The 11,848-nt window shown below is 41.6% G+C and overlaps 1 non-coding gene across 1 annotated transcript; it reads right to left on the bottom strand.

The window, feature by feature from the left end:
* Positions 1-11,547: 11,547 nt before the first annotated feature.
* Positions 11,548-11,622, bottom strand: Trnas-cga. Its single transcript has one exon. It is a non-coding gene; the product is annotated as a tRNA-Ser (tRNA).
* Positions 11,623-11,848: the final 226 nt, after the last annotated feature.

The following is an 11,848-nucleotide window of genomic DNA, read 5'->3' as shown; positions in this document are numbered from 1 at the left end:
CTAAGAGTGCCTTGGTGGCTTTGGCTGCGTGAAGGCGGGGGTTTGGCCACAAGCACACTCCTCTCATCAGCATCTCCCTCATATTGTTCTGAATCTTCCATTTGAGCTTTTTAAGGGTCTCTTAATACCGCTATGCATTGATGATATCTTCCTGAGGCAGAAATTCGAGCAAAATATTGCCTTTTCGGACACAAAACACTTCTTGCCCGAAATTGTGGTTTTGAACCTTTTGGTAGATGGGGAATTTGTGTGACGCCGCTGTGACGACTGGCGGCATGTAATGAGCCACCCATGTTTCATCTCCTGTCACAATGCAGCTCAAACGGTGTTCATCTCCCAATTCATGTCGCTCAAGAAACTTGCGGGTGGTACTCACCCGATTTTTCTTGTGCTGCTCTGTCAGCTGCTTTGGGACCCATCTTGCGCAGAGTTTCCGATATCCCAGCGTTTTTGCGAGTGTCTCGTGTAAGAGAGTCCTGAACAGTTATTGAAGCATAGCAAAAATTTCATCCACTGCCAATCGGCGGTCATCATTTTCCATGTTTTTTTCGTTAACTCATCAGTCTGAATTGAACGGCTTCTACTCCTCTGTTAGTCATGAACAATCTGCCTCCACTAAACTCGTTACACCGATTTGACACACTCCCTCTATTCGTAACAGCTTCGCTCTAAACTGTTTGATTGCCGAAACAATTTCTGTAGATGTAATTCCATCGGCGAGTAGGAAGCGGATCACAGTACGTGGCTGACACTTGGACGGATTTCATACCGACATAATTCGCGCAACTGGACACTACAACGTGAGCTTACGTACAGCGATGTTCCTGCGATGTTTGGTCTGGTCAGGAGACACCCATGTATGACTCACTGTTGCCAACCCTCAAAAAGCAAAACAACCACAGCCTGTTATGTTTACAATACGAATACTTTCTGAATATACCTCATACTGTCACCATAGCTGAAAGTAATGTTGCAAACGTTCTCGGTTGTCCTGTTACTCTGTAAACAGCGACTGCAAAGTCGGAGGTTACGCTTGCAGAGAACTGTTCTGAGTTCACTACAGGAACTGAACTGAAGTGCCTAACTGCTGGTTCAGAACTGAATAAGTGCCCTCGGCGCATCGTGTCTTATGCCTGTCAGCGTTAAGATTTTTCATGTCCACCAGTACGAGGCGGAAGCAGTGTAGTCCACTGTTGACAGTGCTGTCTTCGGCGGCTGCCAGTGGATGAATACGACGTGCAGATAGGCGTGTCACGGAAGCAGAACGTGGTACGAATTTGTGTGCGCCATCTGGAGGCTGCTGCGCGAAACTGAGAAGGGACGGGCAAGTCTACCGTATGTGCCCACATGGTGCCGGCTCCGCTTAAGCCTGCTAGATAAGGTCTTCCGATTAGAGGCTCCAGATGGCGTGAGAAGCCAGTTCACAGAGCTGCTGTGTAGCTTACACAATCGCTCAGAAGAAACATTATTTCATAGCGCTTTAATAGATTACTGCACAGATTCGGGTGTCACTTATCGGTTATACTTCAGCGACAAAGACTATGTGTCAGTCGAAACAGATTTCTCTCAATGCTAAAATATTTACCCTCTTGCAAAGAGTTTGACAGTCAGGGCTTAAGTAACTTTTGATTAGTTAGTAGACTATGTTGATAATTTTTGTTACCTACAATGCAAAATGAAATCAAGAAATAGAAATCACAATAGGCATTGCGAAAGAAATGTTTTACATAAGAAGGAACATTTTCCATGGTCTATAAATAAACTAAGAAATGGATTAGTGAAGTGCTCTCTGTGGAGTTTTTCCCTGTACAATGCGAAAATAAGGACACTTTGAAAGGGAAAGGAGAAATGCTTAGAGACCTGTGAGATGTGAATTTGGCGAGGAATGGTCAGTGTGAGATGGACAGTTTAAATTAAGCTACGAGGATGTGTTGTTCAGTCTCAATCAGAAAAGAGAACAGATATTGTAAAATGTTATCCAGAAGATTGAATGAGAATAAATGAAGCGTCGGAAGAAATGAAGAGTGATAAGAGGACCAGAAGAAGTATGTTCCATACGACCAACCTAAAAGTAATGCTATATGGAGATGATATCTGTTCTTTCGAACGAGTCTGAAAGAACAGATACCATCTCCATGTAGCTAAGGCTAACCGGCCATTGTCCATCTGCTTCTGTGCGGATGCACACGCATTGCCCGAACTCTTACGGGACTCGGTAAGACTGTCTGCCTCGAGTAATAAGTGCAAGTGGCAGGGGCGCTACGAATGTAGTGTGTGGACATTAATTTGGGAATGTGGGTCTCAAGGGGAGCGTGCAAGGAATAAATCCCTGCAGTCGCACTGTTCTCTGCGCCCTCGGTGGCTCAGATGTCCGCAGCTCGTGGTCGTGCGGCAGCGTAATCGCTTCCCGCGCCCGGGTTCCCGGGTTCGATTCCCAGCGGGGTCAGGGATTTTTTCTGCCTCGTGATGACTGGGTGTTGTGTGATGTTCTTACGTTAGTTAGGTTTAAGTAGTTCTAAGTTCTATGGGACTGATGACCATAGATGTTAAGTCCCATAGTGCACAGAGCCATTTGATTATAAAAACCATAATATGCATAAAATGTATGTTTTTATCACGAAAAATTTTCAAAAAATTTGTATAATAAAATAAAAAATATGACTTGACAAAATGAAAGTGAGATAACATTTCTGTTGTAAAATAAATTAGTGAGTCACATAAAAAAAAGATGGATAAAGCGTCTCCCATGTAAGCATAAGTTCCCGGGTTCGGGTCCCGAACGGGGCACACATTCTCACTTTTCCCCGTTGATGTATATCAACGCCTGCCTACAGCTTAGGGTATTGATTTAATTATCGTTTCGTAAAAGTAATGCATCGTATACAGTTACGAAATGAATGGTGAAAAAGGGGAGGACTGGAGAATGCTGAACTTGCAGTGATGGTCCTGATTTACAGCAAGAACATATCGCGTCGTAGTCATCATTGTCAGCACAATACAGTCACTTAACCGCAGGACCTGAAAAAAAGTTAGAAGCTCGCATAACGTAATGAAGATTTATCATTAACATCCGAAACACGATTAGTGCTTATGCAGGTTTTATGGACGTGAGCCCAGGAACACTTTATTTCTGTGTTAGAACTCGTTTTCTGTAACCCCTTCATGACACACTAAGCTTGAGAAACACGCAGGTACACAACATATCAGCACACAACATCAAACTATTTCGTACGTGAAATGAAGAAAACACGTATTTGGTTACGTCTGGTGATGCGGTAGTTCTCGTCTTCACCGCCAGTGTACTGTATTTCATTTAACGGAAGGTAATGTTGACATGCACTGAAGCCAATGTAAGTGTTGACACAATAAGTGACATACTTGTCTTGTCTTGTGACTTCGTAGGATTTACTGGTATAATAAGTCTTGAAAGTCACTTCGGGTTTGCTGCCGTATCCTAAAATCAACTAGATTTAATATTTCGGCAGTACAACTGATCTACATCTTCAGGAGAACGCTGCTTCTGCTGATGAGTTCCGCTAAGAACTGATGTGAGGCTCCAAATAAATGCCCTATACAAGCCTCTGTACCGTAAAAGGCTCATGTGCCGCCCGCCACAGTTGCTGCCTACAAGACTGGGCAGGTGGCGCCGCCATTAGTAGAACACCGGCGGCAACGATATATCGCACTCAGGGACGATTTTCGAACGCTCGGACTGGCCGGGCCGAAGAATGTTTTGTTTTGATGCGGGATAGTACAACATTCCACCACCTGCTAAGAGGAAACCCACTGTCTTTATTAATTAAATTATCCGCCAGCCTAACTACAATTGCCTCTTTGTAGACAATGTTCCAAATAGCGACCCGCCAGGGTAGCCGAGAGCGCTAACGCGCTGCTTCCTGGACTCGGGTAGGCGCGCCGGCCCCGCATCGAATCCGCCCGGCGGATTAACGACGGCGGCCGGTGTGCCGGCCATCCTGGATGTGGTTTTTAGGCGGTTTTCCACATCTTCCTAGGTGAATACCGGGCTGGTCCCCACGTCCCGCCTCAGTTACACGACTAGCAGATATCTGACACACATTCACACTATTTCACGATTTACACTAGATTCAGACAGCTGGGATACTCTACTTCCGTCCTGGGGGGTATGGGGTGGTGGCAGGAAGGGCATCCGGCCACCCCTTAAAATTAACCATGCCGGTTCGGTAGTTAACGCTGCAGACCTTGTGCACAATTCGGGATACAGGCGGTAGCGACAGAAAGACAATGTTCCCAATACGGAAAGTGTTGGCAACCATCACAGTTTCGTCAGATTCCATACCGTGTCCCTCGTTTAAGCAAAGTTCTGCTACTGCCGATTTTTCCAGCTGTTGTAGCCTCGTATGACAGTGTTGTTCGACGCACCTATCATAAACTGTGCGAATTGAACGACCGATATTAGTCTTCCTATGATGAGGCGGAATTTTGTGTATACCAGGCTTCCTAAGTCCCAAATCATCTTTCACAGAGCCAACTAATGCTCTAATCTTGGAAGATGGACAGAACACACTCTTAATGTTAAAACTGCTTAAAATTTTTCCAATCTTAAACGATATGCCTCACTCATAAGGAATAAAGGCCACCGATCTACGCTCCTCCTCATGTATCTCCGTTGATGGTCAAAACTCCATAGCACGACGAATCTCCTTCCCAGAGTACCTATTTTCCTCGGAAACAGCCATGGGACTTCATTTCTGATACAATACGATGATAGTGTATACAAGCGCGGAATTGGCACATCTCTGTTTGATGTGTCGGTTAGCATACGACCGTGTCGTTTCTGTCTACAATAGGAGCGTGTTTAAAATAAGTGGTCTTCCTCTTAACGAGTTTGGGACTTATGGGTCTGCTAGAAGAAGGAGGACACAACAACTAGGGGAGAGAGACAATTCCTCGTGCCGGTTGTAATGGTCCACTGATCGACAAATTTTATTACATTTTAAGTATCGTTGTACTGAAGAGATCGGTTGAATGTTGCAACTAGCAAATGGGCAGCCGAGAATGCAGACATGGTCCAAGAGGGGGGAGTCTCGTTGTTTTCAACGTTATGAAACATTTTACGGAGTGAAGGGATTGTTGTAGGTAACGCTGTCAGTCGCGACCAGGTGACTGAGTACCTGGCCACTGGCGGCGTATAACCGACGGCTGATAGAGGGTGCTACTAGCGCCAAAGAGAAAGACTTTCGACGGCCGCTGCTGAAAATGAATATAAAATACCAAGAGACAGTTCTGTTAAATCACTATTCCAATAATGATCAAACAGAAGCCGAGATTTTCTTTCACTGACTTTTCATTGTGATTAGTGGTTTTCGAGGTCGTCCGGGATTTAATGGGCCACTTGTATGCCTTACGTGAAAATAATTGCGGTATTGCCTTCCGGACCTTATTTAATTGAGCTGCATGAGTTGCGTGATCTGTTACTTTAGGATTTTTTAGTTAGGTTGCAATTAATCTACTAAATTAATTAATGATTAGCTTGTGAATTATATCTGATTTACTATACGAAATTGAATTATTTCTTGACTTTCGTAAAATTTTGTCTCACTCATTTAGTTACTCCAGCCCTGTCTACAATCGGTAAAATGTCGTTTATGTGCATTTTTGTAACTGAGCCCCCGATTGCGTGACTTCCTTCTGAGGTGATAATTACAACTAAATACCCTAAGGTTTCAGGTAGGTCTGACTGTGTACAGAACACCTACTCCCAAGCAGATACAAGGCCGACTAATACGGGAATTACCACAAGGTAGAACCGTACCCCCAACGAAGTAAGACAAGCAGGTCTAAAATGTAACGGTGACAAAAAAATCTGCCAAGTGTTACATGATAACTTGGCATATCCCAGAGTGTGTCAACCCTCATAAAGCAAGAAAGCTAACGACGAAATTTGAGGCTTTGTGTATTTGGTAATGTCGAGCCACCTCCCTGTTACAAAGTATTCGCTATTCTCTACTTTCGTTACTAATCGTGTGTGATCAACGATATACAGTTACATTTGTGCTTTCATACGTGATTTTAGCGTCGTTAAGGTAAAGCGCAATATTTTCTGTTTTTGTATTAAGGCGTATGGACAAAGGAAAACGTTGTTTACTGTTAATGACAATACACTGAAACAGTGTAGCTAGCGATGAGCTCGGAGCGGTAAGGTGCAGGGTAAAAAATCAAACAACGTATGTACCAGAAAAGAAATTTACTCGTGAATACTACGTATGACTTTGTTCTTTAGCACACCTTTGGCAAGTATGAGAGTTTCAACACTTGCAAACATCAAGCAAATAATAACATTTTGCGATCTGAAATAGCACAATTTAACATTAGTTGACTTTAAGTTCTCCAGTGGCTCTGTTCCACCTGTATTGGGCAAACATATATGAAATAAAACAAAGAAGAAAACGCTGTCATTAGGAAAATTACCTACTAATAAGGCTAACACTAATGAACGTTACCGGCTCAAAGCAAACAGTGAGCCACAACTGCGAATGCTGTAAGTACAGTGCACAGTCATTGAGGCATGCACAGTAAAATTCGCCGAACATGGTCAGCTGATTTCAGTAACAAGCGAAGGGCACTGATAAATAACTTTAAACAGAACACTCATAGATAACATAATAAGGGAAGTGGGAAATGATAAAAGTTTGTGCAAATGGGGACTAGTAACAAACTTAAAACGTTCACACTACAGGAGAAGTGGTAATGATAAAAATATGAACAAGTGGGCAGTTATAAAAATATATAAACTAGCCGAATATTTCTAATACACACAGATAAAACTCTTACTGAATTACACTACTTGCGCTCTCAGCATTTTAATCAAGGGATATAGAAATACAAATTAAAGCTGATCGCCGCTGTGCGCCAAATTAAGACAACAAAATTCACAATTTTCGCAAATTACGTAGTTCGCAGACAATACAAATACTTTAGATCATGCCTCGAAAGTTCAATTAATCATTGCCAGATGGAGGAAATATTTTTAAAAAATATCATGTTCCTACCGAATATGTATATATTAGGTATCGACGAGTCTCTAATATTAATGCGAGGACAAGTAACATTCAGAAAGTATTTAAGGCAAGAGACACACATAATGCCATTAAAATGTTTAAATCGTGCTGTGATAATGGATCCTATTACAGTTTCAAAATTTACAAAGAAATGTTCAAATGTGTGTGAAATCTTCTGGGACTTAACTGCTAAGGTCATCAGTCCCTAAGCTTACACACTACTTAAGCTAAATTATCCTAAGAACAAACTCACAAACCCACGCCCGAGGGAGGACTCTAGCCTCTGCCGTGACCAGCCCCACAGTCCATGACTGACCACGCGGCTAATCCCGTGCGGCACCAAATTTACACTTGCAAAGTTCTTGATAAGGAAGATATCACACCTACAAATTTTATGATTAATGTGTGTGAAGATGCACTCAATAAAAGCCCCACATTATTTACTAAAAAATGGTATACCAGTGTAGATCCGGCAAGAAAACTCAAAACGTGTTTGACGCCCTTATTCTATATCGCAAAGGAATTTCCAAAGTAATTTTAACGATCAAACTGAAATGCAAGTGACTGCGAAACACAGTAGTCAAGGAATTACGTTCGCAAAGTCATAAGGCAAAAGAGAAGTTTTCGTTGTTACCACCAGACATTCGAATGAAGTGGAAAACGTGACATCAGAAAGAGAGGGTAGCTGCTATTGGACTTTTTGATCAGTTGGCTGAATATAATAGTCCGTCGATAAAAAAAGTAAACAGATAACAAAACTGAATCTAATGTCAGAATTCTCATTTTTTTATACAGAAACCACTGTCGTAACGCATTATATGAGTTCCAAGAAGCGGAAACAGTTGACAGTTGTGCTCACACAACGTTCAATGAAGGCACTCCAGTCTGTGTCGATGATGAAAGAAGTAATCGCCAGTTAGGAACAAAGAAAGAAAAGGCGATTTGTGTGTGTAGCAAGTTTTCTGAACGTTACAAGACAAAAACAAAAAAAAAAACAAGAAAACATTCGGGCGGCATTTAGGTAGAAAATTAACTTAACAGGTGGTTACCATTTGTACTACATACAAATCGAAATCCTATATTCTTAATTAATGTTTTAGGAAACTTCATTAAAATTGCAACATTAGTTTTTTAACCTTGATGCTACCGTTCCCCCTGAAGTGATGTTGTCCAAACGAAACGTGCACTGTGAATTGCCACGGATTCATTTCGTCCAAACGAAAAGTACACTGCTAATTCCAGGGGAGTTGCTGCGGCCAAACATCGCCTGTCTCGCGAGAGTAACGGCATGCTTAAAGCGTTAAAAATTTGAAGATTAAGTTTTTACACACTCATATACTTCTCTGAACTGAGTTATTTTTGGATTGTTGAATTGCATATGTTTTTGAAATAAAGCAAGCTATTGGCTTCCAATTTTCTCATCAACTCATTTTATTTTGTTTAATTATCTGATAAGTTTTATACGGAAATTTTTTATTGAGGGAAAGTTTCAACAGAGTAGTTACAACAAGGCCAGGAACACCAAGGGCAAAAGTATATTCACTTACTATTTCCCTTCCTGTGTACACTATAATGTCCAAAATACATCTAATTTCAACATCGGACAATATAAACAATTTTTTTCCAAATCTGTGCCTTTTACGTGGTTCACTTTGTTCGAAAACATGTGTCTTTCCACAGAATTACAGATTTGTCACTGCACATATCTCTGGACGGATTTAGAGTTGAGTTGAGTTTCACGGTAAAAACATTCACAATCTAATTTCCTTTATGAAACCTTTTAGCCCTCTCGGAGTCTCCCAAAATGCTAGTATCATTCAAATGTATGATTCGAAGAACTATCCGAAATCTATAGGTACGCACTACTTTCGCAAAGAAAGGTGTTTCAGTCAATATGCCTGTAGGCAAATAATCCTTCATTCTACTCCTTTTTAAGTCATCAGAATCGTCAGCACTTGCAACTGTTCACTGTATTCCCCTGGAAGGTCCTTGACATCATTCATTCACTGCTTAGTAAAAGCTGTTAGTTTCACTGGCCATGTATCCCATCAACTGCTTGTCCAATTTAAGCTCAAAACATTCACTTTCAGTAGGTTCCTCACTTAGTCCACAGCGAGGATTCACTCCAGAATTATCTTTGGAAAAAGCCTCAGGTGTAAAGCCACCGTCTGTCAGCCATTTCCAGTCACTATTGCCAACGTTTTCCTTCTTTCTCGCTTATGAATGGCCCGGTTCATGAATAATTTCAACGCGACTCGATGAAACTGGTAATACCTTGCAGTCTTCGTGGTCTGAGAAATCAGATTCCGGAGCTAAGTTTTCATTTAGCAGTATTTCTGAACTTTCGTTGTCACTCAAACCTTTCGAACGAGTAATTCTCATCAAGCACAAAATCACAGGTGCAAATATCGAACTTAATTCCCATAGATCGAATGTATACAAGGCTTCCCGAATTATTAGGAAGGACACTATATACATTTAGTGCGATTTAACTAACGTAGCGTAATTATCTGCTATATTAGCAGGTCCTTTGCCTCTCCATTTTCTGCGACCACTGCTTCCTTCTTAAGGCTGCTGTACATTATACCGTCCATCTTGTCATCCAATATCTGGAATCTCTTCCTTCCTCGCTTCCTATTCCCTTCTACATAACCTTCTAAAACGGTTTTTATCAGTTCGTCATCCTTTCTTAATATATACCCAATCCATTTCTTTTTCTTCTCCTTATTACATCTAGTAACTGGCTTTTCTCTCCCAGTCTTCTCAGTACCTCTTCATATTTAACTCTGTCCATCCAACTTATTCTTTCCATCGTCCGGCATGTCCAGATCTGAAAAGCCTCCAGCCTTCCTCTGTCTTTCTTCCTCATAGTCCATATTTCAGCGCCATATGGAAGAACACTCCATACAAGACATTTTATGAGTCTCTTCCTGAGGTCTCTCCCCAGACCGCTACAGAAAATTCTCCTTTTCTTATAAAACGCCTCTTTTGCCATTGCTATCCTTGTTTTAATTTCTGTGGTACACTTCCAGTCGGTGTCTATCCTGCTCCCAAGATACTTAAAATTTGCACCCGTTCTAGTATTTCTCCATTCAGCATAATTTTTGTTTCCTTATTTCCTCCTAGTGCCAATACTTTTGTTTTATTTGTGTTAAGGTTCATTCCATATTTTTTTCCGTTAGTTTCAATGGTGTCCACCAAATCCTGTAATTCTTTTTCCCCTGTGGCTAGAAGGACCATGTCATCAGCAAACCTCAAACACACTACTCTTCTTCCTCCAATTTCTACGCCTTTGTCATCTAATGAGCATTGGTCAATCATATTTTCCAAGAAGAGGTTGAAAACAGTAGGTGATAGACAGCATTCTTGTCTTACTCCTTTTCCTAGTTTGTACTTTCTCCTCTCACTTTAACTGAAACTTTTTGATTAAGATATAATGAGTTTACAAGTCTTCTGGTTTTCCAGTCCACTCTCTTTTCCCTGATTATAGTCGCCAGCTTGTACCAAACCACATTGTCAAATCCCTTTTGTAGATCGATGAACCACATATATAGGTCTCTTCGTTTTTCAATAAACATGTTTCCCAGGATTCGTAACTACAATTATCGTGCTCCATGTAGTGGCACTGTGCTAAATGGACACAGCGTGAAATGTAGTTGTGTTTATTTACTTTAAAATTATTAGCTTTCATCCAGCTTTTACTTCTTCTTTAGGTCAAGCAAAGTGTGCTAAAGTGACAATGCATATGTGTCTCCTAGAGACAGTGAATCAGCAGCCAGTACTTCCACATTAGAAGTACCAACGGGAGATATGTGAATACGTATCGTTTGTTGTTCGATCTGACGTGATAAACAAATCAGTCTCCTGACTCTGCAACATGACGTCAAAGGTCTAGCAAAAAAACCACTGTTCGTCATGAATCATAGGGATAGTTGAATATTACTTTCGCTATGAGACAGACGTGTTGTTGATTATTTCGTTTCTTGTAGCTTCAGACCAGGCTAGATTTACAGCATGTATGTCAGTTATCTTCACTGTATGTGGTTTGCGTATCATAGTTTGGGTTCGCTGACTGCCACATTAACTTCGAGACAGTGGTACCGTACCTCGAGAGAGAACGGAGGAGATTCAAACTAGAGACTCTTAACATTGCACTGATAACTGTAAATTGTAATTTCGGCCGGAATTATTTTTAAATAACGAGTCTAATGCAAATTTAATAAATTACACCACCATGTAGTACGTTCTAAATACTAGTATAGAAGTGATGCAACAAAGTAATACTGAAGAAAATCGTGATGTTGCCAGCCTTGTCATTTTTTATGTCCACAATCTCATCCAATTACGATCGCATATCACGGAAAACATTCAGAAGTAGCCAAATTACTTGTCTTATCAGCCTATTTCTCGAATTTGAAACCTACGGATAACCTTTGCATCAGAATGAGATTTTCACTCTGCAGCGGAGTGTGCGTTGATATGAAACTTCCTCACAGATTAAAACTGTATGCCGGACCGAGACTCGAACTCGGGACCTTTGCCTTTCGCGGGCAAGTGCTCTACCAACTGAGCTACCCAAGCACGACTCACGCCCCGTCCTCATAGTTTTACTTCTGCCACTATCTCGTCTCCTACATTCCTGCTACGCAGGAGAGCTTCTGTAACGTTTGGAAGGTAGGAGACGAGATACTGGCAGAAGTAAAGCTGTGAGGACGGGGCGTGAGTCGTGCTTGGGTGGCTCACTTGGTAGAGCACTTGCCCGCGAAAGGCAAAGGTCCCGAGTTCGAGTCTCGGTCCGGCACACAGTT

This window comes from Schistocerca americana, chromosome 3, assembly GCF_021461395.2.
Source record: "Schistocerca americana isolate TAMUIC-IGC-003095 chromosome 3, iqSchAmer2.1, whole genome shotgun sequence".
NCBI classification, from domain to species: Eukaryota; Metazoa; Arthropoda; class Insecta; order Orthoptera; family Acrididae; genus Schistocerca; species Schistocerca americana.
This window is presented reverse-complemented; position numbering and strand designations above follow the sequence as displayed.